Source organism: Callorhinus ursinus, unplaced genomic scaffold (genome assembly GCF_003265705.2).
Source record: "Callorhinus ursinus isolate GAN/ISIS: 27379988/994484 unplaced genomic scaffold, GSC_fseal_2.0 scaffold19, whole genome shotgun sequence".
In the NCBI taxonomy this organism is placed as follows: domain Eukaryota; kingdom Metazoa; phylum Chordata; class Mammalia; order Carnivora; family Otariidae; genus Callorhinus; species Callorhinus ursinus.
The window spans coordinates 16,397,509-16,408,665 of NW_027397081.1; positions in this window are offsets into that span (position 1 = coordinate 16,397,509).

An 11,157-nucleotide genomic window follows, 5' to 3' on the forward strand; every position below is an offset into this window, starting at 1 on the left:
TGACCTCTCGGGCTGGCGTCTCCACGGGGAGTGAGTCAGGTAGCCAGAGCCCAGAGACACACCTATAGGGAACAGGGGGGAGGAGGTGGAGGAGGAGGGGGCAGAGGAGGAACAGCCAGCCCAAGCCTGACGCAATGGGCCCGGAGAGCCGGCGGCTGGCTCCCAGAGCCAGCAGAGCGCCTCATTATACAGGGGGCCACGCCCTGCACATTCATACCTCACCTGATTTCTAAAGGACGTGGGGGTTTTTTTCTCCCCTGGTTTAATTATTTTCCAGAGCTCAGCAACCAGTCCGCCTGCTCCTTTCTGATGCACCTTCTTCTCCGGAGGAAGCAGGGGATCTCTGTCCTCCCAGGTGGGAAGGTGAGGTGTCTGCCAAGGTCCACAGGACAGAGGGCTATTAATTGGGTCATGCAAGCCAAATAGCCTTATAATTTGCAGGCCCGGATTTCAGAGGAGAGATTTCCCACCCTGGGACAGTGGAGTTCCTCCTCACCTTAAGGAGAAAGGTGGGTCTGGTTGGATTTGGATTGGAGGATGGGCAGTCCAGTGGCCTCTGATTCTTGAACCCTACTTGCCAACTTCCAGGCATTGTCCTAGGTCTGTCACCTACAGGGGCTCCTTTCATTCCCACCACAACCTGTTCAAGTATCCTATTTCATAAACGAGAAAACTGAAGCTCTACGAAGCTGCCTCACGGGCCTCAGCAAGTGCTAGGGTTGAGATTTGGAACCCGAGACCTTTGAGCTGCCAAAGGCTCTTCTTTAGCTAGGGTGTCAGGGAGCCGCCTGAATGTCAATGACATCTAGAAGTCGTGCCTGGCCCAGCGGCCCTAACGAGATGCATGCGGCCCTTAGGTCATTTCTTTCTTTCTTTCTTTCTTTTTTTTAATTGGAACTGTTTTCATATTTTTTAATAGTTATTTTTTTTACTAAGTTTTTTATTTTAATTCCAGTTAGTTAACATCCAGTGTGATACTAGTTTCAGGGACAGAATTTAGTGATTCGACGCTTCCATACAACACCCGGCACTCCTCACAACAAGGGCCCTCCCTTGCCCACCCCCCTTCTTCCCCCCTTCCCCGCCCCCCAACTCCCATTTTAGGAACCAGCAGTTTGTTCTCTGTAGCTAAGAGTCTGTTTCTTGGTTTGTCTCTCTCTCCTTTTTTTTTTTTTTTTTTTTTTTTGTTTATCCTTCTCTGGTCTGTTTTGTTTCCTGAATTCCACATAGGAGTGAAATCATATGGCATTTGTCGGCCCTTATGTTACTGCCATCAGAGCAGGTCAGAACCTGTTTGGACCGAAAGGACAGAGCAACATTCATGAGGAGAATGCAGGCAGCAGCAGGCCAGGTGGCTGAGGCCCCAGGGCCCAAACACTTCACTGTCCTCTGTCTCCACAGCAGTTTTGCTGTGTGACTCAGAAGAAAATCCGCCTGCCCTCTCTGGGCCAGGCCACAGGCAATACCCTCCAACAAGCAGCTGGTGAAGCGTAGCCCTCGGTCAATCTCAGAAACGAGCTGTTGGACTATGACAATCATATAAATAAAGACCTCAGGTAGCAAAGTGAGGAAAACTTCTCCCTCTGCTTTCTCTCTCTGACCACCCGCAGGAATACTGAACCCTCGGCTCTTGCCAAGACATGCCACCTCGTCACTTCTGGCGGCAACCCACTGCCTTGCTCCTGGGCAGCCAGCACCCCCATCGAGGAAAGGGCTGGATGGGGCCCAGCTGCAGTGGCAGGCTCTGGGCTGTGTGGAGGGGAGCCGGTCTCCTGCCCTCCCCTACCATCTGGGTCAAGTTCTGGGAGCCCTGCCCCTTTGGCTCACCAGGCTGAACTCGCTAATCCTTTGCAATAACAGCCTCTGGGAACAGGAGCAGAGACAAGCTTTTCACAGAGCAGCCAGAGTTTTAAGAAGAGGTGTGGGGTGGTGCTGGAGGGGTGGGTTTCCTCTTACCTGAGGACTCTGTCCCTAGGCCCCACCAAGCCCCCTCTTGTTTGTACTCACTGGTTAAGTTGTCACCAAAGGAACATTTTCGTTTCTAAAGGCCTTGAAAGAAAGGGATCCCATGAGCAACCTCGGTCACTCATCTCTCATCTTCTCCTGTTCACCCTCCAACCTCGCTTAAAGGCCTCCTGCGGCAACGCTTCTCGCTATGCCGGGTGCAGGTGGACTCTGGCTACGGCCCCCTACCCTAGCCCTTGCAGGTTTATGAGGTGAGAAGAGCCGGCAGGTGGGGCCTCCAGAGAAGTGTCCTTATGGAGCTGGGGTGAAGTCGGCTTCTTCAGACGAGACAGGCCCAGCCAGCCCCCACGGAGTCCCTTTCTCCCACGCCCACCTACCTGCCAACCCCAAACTTCCTCCCAGGCTTCTTTCATGAGGCATCTCAAAGCTGTTCCCCTCCTAGAAGACTCCCCTGATTCAGCAGGTGGCGCGGCCTCACCCACCCACAGCTGTGGCCTGGTAACACCTGACTCCACCGCCAATCACTTCCAGATGAAAGAAGAAACCCCTTACAAGGAGGAAACTCCTCTGGCTTCCTTGGGATCCCAGGGTTGGGCAGCAGCCGCTGCCTCTGAACAAGACTGTATCTAGGAACGTCCTCTAAAGGACTCGAAAGGGAAGAGACTTCACCACCTCCTTAGCCATCCACGTCAAGCTGGAGGACTGTTCACTGCCGGAAGTTCTTCTTTGAGTCTAACTTAAATATTCTATAAGGAAGGGAGTTAGCGATGAGGAACTGACCCTCCAGCCCAACGAAGGGCAAGATAGGGGGCAACTGTATCCAGGAGGGGACAGATCTAGTCCGGTCTGAGTGCTTTTATGGTTCTTTTGACTTCCTGGCCTCTCTGTCCTAGAGTAGAGTAGTTGTAGACAGCAGGAAGAAGGCTGTGGTGATTCAAAACTTTATAGCAGTAAGAAAACTTTGGAAGTCTCATTTTCTCATTTCTGCTACCTTCATAGTGTGGAGTTTATCCTGAAATCGGAGGGTAGACTGTATATTAAGAAGAATTCTCTAGATTGGGCGGGACTATTCCTGCTTTCAAATTATCTTCTTAGAAGAACTTTAAAAACAGGACTGATTTCTACCTGCCTAGACTGTTCCAGGCCTCCACCTGCAGGGTAGGGGGCAAGGGAAGGGGAAGGGCCAGACACTTAGAGCACATCTTCAGCGAGCCATGGTCCCAGCCTGGGGTGCAGAAGAAATGAGACACTGTCCCCCACCTTCAAGGGCCCTTTGGCCTACTGGATCCTCAGGATTCAAGCAATAGTCTTCTTACACTTCCTCCTACTCCAAGGACCCCTCCTTTGCTCCTTCCAGACCTTTTGCCCCCTGAAAAGACACCGCGTCTTAACTGTAACTCTCAAGTTAGCAGAAGCAAGGAGGGGCCTCACCAGGGGCAAGTGGTCAGGTCTGGGTCTGGTGGCATAACCCTGACCGAGGACACCTTCAAGATGAGGAGGTCCACAGATGGATCCGCCATCCCCATGTCCCCTGGCTTGGCCCCTACCCAACACTTGCCTAGGACTCTGGGGAAAAGGCCCATTAGATCAGATTGACTTCTCACCATGGCTCCCCATCAACACCCACAAAGGAGGGGTGTGATCATTAGCTTTATGTGTCAACTTGGCAAAGCTTTAATACCCAGTTATTTAATCAAACACTAATCCAGGTGTTGCAGTGGAGGGATTTTGTAGACGTGGTTAATACCTACAGTCAGTTGACTTTAAGTGAAGATTATCTTCTATAAAGTGGTTGGGTCTCATTGAATCAGTTGACAGGACTTAAGAGTAAAAACTGAAGTTTCCTAGAGGAGAAGAAATTCTGCCTCAAAACTGTATCAGCAGCTCCGGCCTGAGTCTCCAAACTGCCAGTCCGCCCTCTGGATTTTGGCCTTACCAGCTCCCATGATTACATGAGCCAATTCCTTGAAGTAAATCTCTTTAAATAAATATATATCCTGTAGGTTCTGTTTCTCCATGAAATCCTGGCCGAGTCCTGCCATAGCCCCACTCTGGTCTCCTGGGGGATTTGAGAGGCTTCTCATGAAAAGGGGCCCTCCATCAGGGCCCTCAGGCGTCGGCGCTCTGTGGGTACAGCTGGGTTGGGGTGAAGAGTAGCATGTGCGGTAGGGGGTGCAGGGTTGGGGTGAAGGAGCCCTGGGACTCTCTTGGTGTGTGAATTTGGGCAAGTTACTTAATCTCTTGGAGTCAATTTCCTGGCCTACAAAATGAGGCTAATCACAGCTCCTTGGAAGGACTGCAGAGGGATTAAGGAGGTAACAGTTGTGAAAATGCCAGGATGGTGCACAGCTCACAAGAACTGCTCAACAGGGTTCTGTTTAAGGAAACACAAGGAGGGCTTCCCTCTGCTGGAGGAGGAGCTGTCTAGGGGACACTGGGCTTCCTTCCCCACGGCCCCCAGCTTGGGTGGGGCGAGGCCTTTAACCCTCCGTGCCTGGCTCTCCCCCGTGCATCTCCCAGGTACCTTCCAGCTCTGAAATTCTATGATTATAGGGTTGCATCCCACAGAGAAGGGCAGTGAAAATAATTAAAGACTTGGAAAACGCAACCGGAGAGGAAAGGTTGAAGGCACTGGGATTATTTAGCCTGGAGACGGGTGGGTTAATAACACCCTTCTTAACCAGGGAAGGTTATTTGGATGGAGGCGCTGGCTGGCCAACTTCTCTCCCCTTCTCCGGAGGGCAAACAAGAGCAAGCAGGCACACAGCACAGCTAGAGGGGCTGGAGTTGGTCAGCGGGGTGTCTTTCTCACCTGAGCTAACATCTACTCCTTTGAAGGGTGTGGGGGCGGGGCTGCTGGGAGGGTGCTTTGCAGACCCGCCTTGTGGTTGGCCATGGATTGGGTGACCTCTGGGTTTCCTCCCTGCTGTTTGATTTCTAGAAACTAATTTCCCCAGAACTGTGAAAGCTAGAAGGAAAAAAAAAAAACCTGAGAGCAGACTCAACAGGTGTGGTGAGGCCAGCACAGAGGTTGGGAGGGGGTCAATCAGCTTGAGCCCCCATGGAGCAGGGACGGTTATCAAAAGAAGTCTGTGCCCTGGGCTGCTCCTATGACCTCAGGAGGCACCTGCCCTCCCCATCCCCCTCCCACACACATTCAACCCGAACCTGCCCAGGTTTCGGCAGTGCTAACATCTCAGAAAGACATTAAGGAAAATAAAATGCACTTTTTATCCTGAGGCTGTGGTCGGTAGTTCTCTTCTTCCAAGGAACGTGCAGACATGTCCAGCGCCTTCCTGGACCCCTGAGCTTCTTCCCCATCTCCATCATCAGTGACAATACTGGTACTATTTCTAACTGAGGGCCGACTCTGCCCCGCATGTTACATAGATTGCCCCTAATTTCACAACTTTCCCTGGTACATGATTCATGGTTCAGCTGAGGAAACAGGACAGAAGCCCAGAGAGGTGAAGCGGCTTGCCCACAGTCACGCAGCAGAGCTGGGAATCAGTCCCGTGCCATCCATCCATGCCACACCAAACTTCGCCACTAATCACCAAGATAGCATTATCCCCATCTTACCAATGAGGAAATTAAGACTGAGAACTGGTCATGAAGACACCCCAGCGGCCAAACCTGAACATTTCCCCTAAAAACCTGAGAATGATGGAGGGCATCCCCCCCCCACCTGTCTGCAGGTCTCTCATCCCCACATAGGGAGGCAAGAAATCCTGTGACGGTTCCCCAGTAGATGGCAGACAAGGTCACTCACCTGTCCTTCAGAGGGATTGGACAGAGTAATATTAACAAACAGCATTCCTATCACTGCCTATTAAACATTTACCATGTAGCAGGCACTGGGCTCAACCCTGAACGTGGACCATGTAGCAGGTACTGGGCTCAACCCTGAACGTGGATTAGCTCACTCAGCACCCCCGTAATCTCACAACGTGGGGACTTTCATCCTCCCCCTGTTACAGAGGAGGAAACTGAGACATGGAGCAGCTAAGTCACTTGCCCAAGGTCACAAGGTTAATAAGGAACAGAACTGGGTTTTGAGCCCCACAGAATCTGGAGGCCGAGCTCTCCTTCCTACCCCTTAAACCGCATGATTGATTTTTTTCCTCTGGAGCTAAGCACGCTAACTGATTTTGGAGTTGCACAGCTACCCTCAGTGGTGTCCAAAAATTCTTTCCATGTCTTCCATGTTTTTCCAGTCTCTACTCCACCCCATGGCTGCCCCTGCCGCCACCCCAGCTCAGGGGTGGGGGAGGCCCTTCCGCAGGAGGAGGCTGTGAGGTCAGATCTGCCCTCCTGGCCCTGGCAAGGTCTGGCTTCCTGGGGACGGCGTCACCTGTGGGCATGATTGAGCCCACACTTGGAACCGGAGCCAGACCCCCACCCACAGCACAGTTAAGACCCGTGGCTAGAGCCAGAACTAGACTCAGACCCAGAACCAGCACCACAACCGGGATCCGAACCGGGACTGGAACTAGACACAGAGCCACGATCAGAACCCGAACCAGGGCCAGAGCACTCCCTGAAAGGCAAGAGGGGCCCAGGAGGCCACCCGACCCTCCAGAGGCAGAGGCGTAAGTCACAGGGAAGATGAGGCCAGCTCCTCCTGAGTCACTGCCTGGCCGGAGGGCTGTCTGGAGGGACAGCCTTGTCCCTTGTGGGACAAGGATGGGGCACAAACTGGGGAGCACCCAGGCACCAGCTCAGCACAATCCCACGCCAGTCCTGTGCTGTTCCAGGGGAGGCTGGCCCACCTGGGAGTCCTCCCGACCCGGCAGAAGCACCAGGGCCCAGGGGAAGGGGGTGCACAGGGCGGGCTGGGTGTGACCACTCTGGCGGGGGAGCCACCCTCCTCTCCTGGCCAGGCCCACCCTTCACACTCAAAGTCTAACCAAACGGAACTTTCCAGAAGGCCCTGCCATTGAGGATTCACCCTGGGGCTGTTTCACCTGCTGCAGCTTTGCCACTCCACCCGCTTTGGGCCATCTCTATGGCCACCAGTTGAGTTAATGGATGGTTGGAACCAAAGAAAAGAGAGAGCCGACTGTAGGCATCTTGTGTCCTGCCCTAAAGCTCCAGGGTTCTGGAGCCGTCCCAGGAGCTCAGCTGGTTGGTGGCAAGAACAATTGGGGAACCATGCTGACAACAAGCATAAGGCAGTTACCCCCATGGAAGACGGGGTGGGGTGGGGCAGCTCCGGGAAGGAGGTGGACTGGGGCGCAGGGCTGGGAACCTGGCTCAAATTCCCCTCAAATCTGACAGTTTCCAGGGAGGCCAGGTTGAGGCGACATGTCCGGGCAGAGGCAGCCTGTCCATCCTGTTACAGAGCGCCAGCACGCAGAGAGCCGTGTGCAACAAGAGCAGCCTGCCTCCTCCCAGGGGAGGCGGGAGGTGACAGAGCTGTGCGGAGCAAGAGAGGAGAAAGGCAAGAAGCAGCGCCTTCCATAATCTCTCCAAAGCAGGGCACGCAGCCAACAGCATCAAAACAACGCCCTGACCCAGACTGCTGCCACCAGCGCCCTGGCTCAGCAGCCAACGGGAGCCATGGGCAGACAAAGGGCAGTGGGGTGGGGAGGGGAGGTGGCCAGGCAGGTGAGAAAGGGAAAGGGGCAGAACGGAGAGCAGCAGGAACGAAGAGGCAGAACAGGAATGCAGTAAAGAGCAAGAACCCGAGTGCAGAAATGAGAGGGACAGGGAGGCAGATCAACGGGACAAATCTCACGTCAAAATGAAAGGTACTTCCCAGCCTACAAAACCCTTTCCCCAGCATTGTCTCACATAACACACAACCGCTCCGCAAGGCACAATTATCCTTTCCTTTCCTTTTATTTCACTTTTTATTATTGAAAACTTTAAAAAATACACAATGTAAACATAATAGTATAATTTAGACCCCTAGGTACGCATCACCCCACTTCCACAATGATCAAGCTGTGCCATTCTCTACATTTCCACTCACTCGATTTTTATTATTGACATTGCTATTTTTTAGAAAAATTTGCATACATTAAAATGTACAAATATTAGCTGTGAAATGTTGATAAATCTTTTATCCAAGTAACCCACATCCCTGTCATAATATGGTACATTACCAACTCACTGGAAAATTCTCTCCTGTTCCTTCCCAATCAATTCCACTATCCACCTCCACCCCAAACTAATCTCTTTTTTTAATTATTATTATTATTACTTAAGACCTTTATTGACAGGTGTTTGCTGTTTGTTGACTTTTTAAAATCAAATTGTAACTTTTATTACAAATTAAAAATGAGGTTCTTTAAAAAATCTCAACTTGACCAGATATAAAACGATTTAAAAACCTTTAAAGACATATTGAGAAAGAAAAACCAGGCTTTAAACACACACACACACACACACACACACACACGTGTGTTACTTGTTACTTGTTAATTACTAAAAAGAGACATCTTTAGATAAAAATAATAAAAACCCCAAGCTGCACAGACATCACAGATAGTTCTAGTTATCCAGTCAACGGGGAAAAATCATGCAACTTGAGGTCTTCAGCTCCAACCTTGTTCATTTCTTGCTGCTGGAAGTTAATGTTCATTTCCTCTTGTTTGACTAACCCAATGATGGTAGCCATGGGAGGCTGCCATTGATTCAGCCTGCCCTGCTCAGCCTCAGGAGGGATCAGACAAGCAGACCAATTCTTAAGAGTAGAATTACCCAAAGAGTAGGTGTATGTTGCACTTTATAAAAACCTGTCAAAACTTTTTCCAGAGAGGTTACACTGTTTTGCATTCCCACCAGCAATGTGTGTGCATTCTGGTTGCTCCACAGCCTTGTCAACATTTGGTTGTTGTCAGGCTTTTAAAATTTAGCCATTCTAGGGGAGCCCAGCTGGCTCAGTCAGAGGAACATGCGACTCTGGATCTTGGTGTCACGAATTCGAGCCCCACGTTGGGTGTAGAGGTTACTAAAATATATAAAATAAAATAAAATAAAATAAAATAAAATAAAATAAAATAAAATAAAATAAAATAAAATAAAATAAAATAAAATAAAATTTAGCCATGCTGGTGGGTGTGTAGTGGTTGTAATGTGCATCACTCTGATGATTAAGGATGTCAAGCAAGGGTTCGTGTGCTTATTGGCATTCACACATCTTCTTTTCTGAAGTATGTTCAAGTCTGTTGTCTATTGTTAATAGAGGTGCTTGCCTTTTTATTATTGAATTATAGGAGTTCTTTATATATTCTGGTAACAAGTCCTTTATCAGATATTGTTTTCTATTTTCTCCAAATCTGTGGCTTCCCTATTAATTTTCTCAATGGTGTCCTCTTATCAGATTTATTAAGGCATAACTCACATAAGATTCACTAATTTTAAGGGAACAATTCAATGAGTTTTTAATAAAAGTGTGAAGTTCTGGAACCACCATAAAATGCATGATCTAGAACTCCAAAAAGTCCCCTTGTGCTCCTTTGTAGTGAATCCCACACCCCTAGCCCCTGCAAATCATCAATCTACTTTCTGACACTATAGTTCTAACTTTTCTAGAATGTCATATAAATAGAATCTTGCAGTATATAATCATTTAGGTCTGGCTTCTTTCACTCAGTATAATGTTTTTGAGATTCATTCATGTTGCCTATATAAAAAGTTCCTTTTTATTGATGAATAGTATCCCACTGTATGGATAATCCGCAATTTATTTATCCATTCACCACTTGATGGACATCTAGGTATTTGCATTTGCAGCTAATATAGATAAAGCTGTTGTGAATACTTACAAAAATGCCTTTGTGTGTTTATTTTTATTTCCCCTGGGGAAATACCTAAGAATGGGTTTGTTGGATCATATAATAAGAATGTTTTTAACTTTAGGGGCACCTGCGTGGCTCAGTCAGTTAAGCATCCAACTCTTGATCCAGCTCAGGTCTTGATCTCAGTGTCGTGAGAGAGAAGAGTATGTTTTACTTTATAAGTAACTATCAAACTGGTTTCCAAAGTGGCTGTGCCATTTTTCATTCCCATGAACTAACATGACTTCCAGTTGCTCCTCATCCTGTCAACACATGGTAGAATCAGTCTTTTTAAATCTTAGCTATTCTACTGGTTGTGTAGTGGTATCTCAGTGTAATTTTAATATATGTCTATCCAATGATTAGTGATGTCAAGCTTCTTTTCATGTGTTTGCCAATTGCTTACATCTATGGGTGAAATGTTTCTCTAAATCTTTTGCCCAGTTTTAATTTTTATTTTTTATTATTATTATGTTATGTTAACCACCATACATCACATCATTAGTTTTTGATGTAGTGTTCCATGATTCATTGTCTGTGTATAACACCCAGAGCTCCATGCAGAACGTGCCCTCTTCAATACCCATCACCAGGCTAACCCATCCTCCCACCCCCCTCCCCTCTAGAACCCTCAGTTTGTTTCTCAGAGTCCATCATCTCTCATGGTTCATCTCCGCCTCCGATTTCCCCCCCTTCATTCTTCCCCTCCTGCTATCTTCTTCTTCTTTTTTTTTTTTAACATATAATGTAGTAGTTGCTTCAGAGGTACAGATCTGTGATTCCACAGTCTTGCACATTTCACAGCGCTCACCATAGCACATACCCTCCGCAATGTCTGTCACCCAGCCACCCCATCCCTCCCACCCCCCCACCACTCCAGCAAACCTCAGTTTGTTTCCTGAGATTAAGAATTCCTCATATCAGTGAGGTCATATGATACATGTCTTTCTCTGATTGACTTATTTCGCTCAGCATAACACCCTCCAGTTCCATCCACGTCTTTGCAAATTTGCCCAGTTTTTAATCAGGTGGTTTGTCTTCTTATTAAGCAAGGAGAATTTTTTTTTTTAATATTCTGGAGCCAAGTCCTTTATCAGATACATGTTTTGCAAATATTTCTTACCCCATTGTCACTTGCCTTACCAATTTTTAAAATGTGTCTTTTAAAAAGCAAATGGTTTTCATTTTGATAAATCCAATCTATTGATTTTTTTTTTCCTTGCAAGAGTTGTGCTTTCTGTGTCCTATCTAAAAAATCTTGGCTAACCCAAGATCACAAAGATTTTACGTCTTTGACTCTCCATTTCAAGTCAATTGTTGTTTATGGTATAAGACAAGGTTTCTTTCTTTCTTTCTTTCTTTTTCTTTCTTTCTTTCTTTCTTTCTTTCTTTCTTTCTTTCTTTC